Source organism: Larus michahellis, unplaced genomic scaffold (assembly GCF_964199755.1).
Source record: "Larus michahellis unplaced genomic scaffold, bLarMic1.1 SCAFFOLD_125, whole genome shotgun sequence".
NCBI classification, from domain to species: domain Eukaryota; kingdom Metazoa; phylum Chordata; class Aves; order Charadriiformes; family Laridae; genus Larus; species Larus michahellis.
Genome location: NW_027436308.1, coordinates 1 through 4,253, shown reverse-complemented (window position 1 = coordinate 4,253; position 4,253 = coordinate 1).

Here is a 4,253-nt window from a genome sequence, read left to right as displayed (position 1 = left end):
TACCGGAAAATGCTTCGCAGGCTGGCGCGGCGGCGCCACGTTGGCGCCGGTGGCGCCGAGGCTGACGGCCGCCGGAAAGCCCGCAGCCCCACGGGCTGTGGGGCCACGCGAGCGGCTGCGAAAGAGCTTTCCAACGAGGCACGGCTTTCCCTCCTGGCTCTTCGGGCGTGGGAGCTGTCGCCAGAGCCGTGGCCCTACCGGAAAATGCTTCGCAGGGTGGCGCGACGGCCCCACCTGGGCGCCGGTGTCGCCCAGGCTGACGGCCGCCGGAAAGCCCGCAGCCCCATGGGCTGTGGGGCCACGCGAGCGGATGCCAAAGAGCTTTCCAACGAGGCACGGCTTTCCCTCCTGGCTCTTTGGGCGTGGGAGCTGTCGCCAGAGCCGCGGCCCTACCGGAAAATGCTTCGCAGGCTGGCGCGGCGGCGCAACGTGGGCGCCGGTGGCGCCGAGGCTGACGGCCGCCGCAAAGCCCGCAGCCCCATGGGCTGTGGGGCCACGCGAGCGGCTGCCAAAGAGCTTTCCAACGAGGCACGGCTTTCCCTCCTGGCTCTTCGGGCGTGGGAGCTGTCGCCAGAGACGCGGCCCTAACGGAAAATGCTTCGCAGGCTGGCGCGGCGGCCCCACCTGGGCGCCAGTGTCGCCCAGGCTGACGGCCGCCGGAAAGCCCGCAGCCCCATGGGCTGTGGGGCCACGCGAGCGACTGCCAAAGAGCTTTCCAACGAGGCACGGCTTTCCCTCCTGGCTCTTTGGGCGTGGGAGCTGTCGCCAGAGCCGCGGCCCTACCGGAAAATGCTTCGCAGGCTGGCGCGGCGGCCCGACGTGGGCGCCGATGGCGCCCAGGCTGACGGCCGCCACAAAGCCCGCAGCCCCACGGGCTGTGGGGCCACGCGACCGACTGCCAAAGAGCTTTCCAACGAGGCACGGCTTTCCCTCCTGGCTCTTCGGGCATGGGAGCTGTCGCCAGAGCCGCGGCCCTACCGGAAAATGCTTCGCAGGCTGGCGCGGCGGCCCCACCTGGGCGCCGGTGTTGCCCAGGCTGACGGCCGGCGGAAAGCCCGCAGCCCCATGGGCTGTGGGGCCACGCGAGCGGCTGCCAAAGAGCTTTCCAACGAGGCACGGCTTTCCCTCCTGGCTCTTCGGGCGTGGGAGCTGTCGCCAGAGACGCGGCCCTACCGGAAAATGCTTCGCAGGCTGGCGTGGCGGCCCGACGTGGGCCCCGATGGCGCCGAGGCTGACGGCCGCCACAAAGCCCGCAGCCCCACGGGCTGTGGGGCCACGCGAGCGGCTGCCAAAGAGCTTTCCAACGAGGCACGGCTTTCCCTCCTGGCTCTTCGGGCGTGGGAGCTGTCGCCAGAGCCGCGGCCCTACCGGAAAATGCTTCGCAGGCTGGCGCGGCCGCCCGACGTGGGCGCCGATGACGCCGAGGCTGACGGCCGCCGCAAAGCCCGCAGCCCCACGGGCTGTGGGGCCACGTGAGTGGCTGCCAAAGAGCTTTCCAACGAGGCACGGCTTTCCCTCCTGGCTCTTCGGGCATGGGAGCTGTCGCCAGAGCCGCGGCCCTACCGGAAAATGCTTCGCAGGCTGGCGCGGCGGCCCCACCTGGGCGCCGGTGTTGCCCAGGCTGACGGCCGGCGGAAAGCCCGCAGCCCCATGGGCTGTGGGGCCACGCGAGCGGCTGCCAAAGAGCTTTCCAACGAGGCACGGCTTTCCCTCCTGGCTCTTCGGGCGTGGGAGCTGTCGCCAGAGCCGCGGCCCTACCGGAAAATGCTTCGCAGGCTGGCGCAGCGGCCCAACGTGGGCGCCGATGGCGCCGAGGCTGACGGCCGCCACAAAGCCCGCAGCCCCACGGGCTGTGGGGCCACGCGAGCGGCTGCCAAAGAGCTTTCCAACGAGGCACGGCTTTCCCTCCTGGCTCTTCGGGCGTGGGAGCTGTGGCCAGAGCCGCGGCCCTACCGGAAAATGCTTCGCAGGCTTGCGCGGCGGCCCGACGTGGGCCCCGATGGCGCCGAGGCTGACAGCCGCCACAAAGCCCGCAGCCCCACGGGCTGTGGGGCCACGCGAGCGGCTGCCAAAGAGCTTTCCAACGAGGCACGGCTTTCCCTCCTGGCTCTTCGGCCGTGGGAGCTGTCGCCAGAGGCACGGCCCTACCGGAAAATGCTTCGCAGGCTGGCGCGGCGGCCCGACGTGGGCTCCGGTGGCGCCCAGGCTGACGGCCGCCGGAAAGCCCGCAGCCCCACGGGCTGTGGGGCCACGCGACCGACTGCCCAAGAGCTTTCCAACGAGGCACGGCTTTCCCTCCTGGCTCTTCGGGCGTGGGAGCTGTCGCCAGAGCCGCGGCCCTACCGGAAAATGCTTCGCAGGCTGGCGCGGCGGCCCGACGTGGGCGCCGATGGCGCCGAGGCTGACGGCCGCCACAAAGCCCGCAGCCCCATGGGCTGTGGGGCCACGCGAGCGGCTGCCAAAGAGCTTTCCAACGAGGCACGGCTTTCCCTCCTGGCTCTTCGGGCGTGGGAGCTGTCGCCAGAGCCGCGGCCCTACCGGAAAATGCTTTGCAGGCTGGCGCGGCGGCGCAACGTGGGCGCCGGTGGCTCTGAGGCTGACGGCCGCTGCAAAGCCCGCAGCCCCACGGGCTGTGGGGCCACGCGAGCGGCTGCCAAAGAGCTTTCCAACGAGGCACGGCTTTCCCTCCTGGCTCTTCGGGCGTGGGAGCTGTCGCCAGAGCCACGGCCCTACCGGAAAATGCTTCGCAGGCTGACGCGGCGGCGCAATGTGGGCGCCAGTGGCGCCGAGGCTGACGGCCGCCACAAAGCCCGCAGCCCCATGGGCTGTGGGGCCACGCGAGCGGCTGCCAAAGAGCTTTCCAACGAGGCACGGCTTTCCCTCCTGGCTCTTCGGGCGTGGGAGCTGTCGCCAAAGCCGTGGCCCTACCGGAAAATGCTTCGCAGGCTGACGCGGCGGCGCAATGTTGGCGCCAGTGGCGCCGAGGCTGACGGCCGCCACAAAGCCCGCAGCCCCATGGGCTGTGGGGCCACGCGAGCGGCTGCCAAAGAGCTTTCCAACGAGGCACGGCTTTCCCTCCTGGCTCTTCGGGGGTGGGAGCTGTCGCCAGAGCCGCGGCCCTACCGGAAAATGCTTCGCAGGCTGGCGCGGCGGCGCCACGTGGGCGCCGATGGCGCCGAGGCTGACGGCCGCCGGAAAGCCCGCAGCCCCACGGGCTGTGGGGCCACGTGAGTGGCTGCCAAAGAGCTCTCCAACGAGGCACGGCTTTCCCTCCTGGCTCTTTGGCCGTGGGAGCTGTCGCCAGAGCCGCGGCCCTACCGGAAAATGCTTCGCAGGCTGGCGAGGCGGCCCCACCTGGGCGCCGGTGGCGCCCAGGCTGACGGCCGCCGGAAAGCCCGCAGCCCCACGGGCTGTCGGGCCACGCGAGCGACTGCCAAAGAGGTTTCCAACGAGGCACGGCTTTCCCTCCTGGCTCTTCGGGCGTGGGAGCTGTCGCCAGAGACGCGGCCCTACCGGAAAATGCTTCGCAGGCTGACGCGGCGGCGCAACGTGGGCGACGGGGGCGCTGAGGCTGACGGCCGCCGCAAAGCCCGCAGCCCCATGGGCTGTGGGGACACGCGAGCGGCTGCCAAAGTGCTTTCCAACGAGGCACGGCTTTCCCTCCTGGCTCTTCGGGCGTGGGAGCTGTCGCCAGAGCCGCGGCCCTACCGGAAAATGCTTCGCAGGCTGGCGCGGCGGCCCGACGTGGGCGCCGGTGGCGCCGAGGCTGACGGCCGCCACAAAGCCCGCAGCCCCACGGGCTGTGGGGCCACGCGAGCGGCTGCCAAAGAGCTTTCCAACGAGGCACGGCTTTCCCTCCTGGTTCTTCGGGCGTGGGAGCTGTCGCCAGAGCCGCGGCCCTACCGGAAAATGCTTCGCAGGCTGGCGCGGCGGCCCGACGTCGGCGCCGATGGCGCCGAGGCTGACGGCCGCCACAAAGCCCGCAGCCCCACGGGCTGTGGGGCCACGCGAGCGGCTGCCAAAGAGCTTTCCAACGAGGCACGGCTTTCCCTCCTGGCTCTTCGGGCGTGGGAGCTGTCGCCAGAGCCGCGGCCCTACCGGAAAATGCTTCGCAGGCTGGCGCGGCGGCCCGACGTGGGCGCCGATGACGCCGAGGCTGACGGCCGCCGCAAAGCCCGCAGCCCCACGGGCTGTGGGGCCACGTGAGTGGCTGCCAAAGAGCTTTCCAACGAGGCACGGCTTTCCCTCCTGGC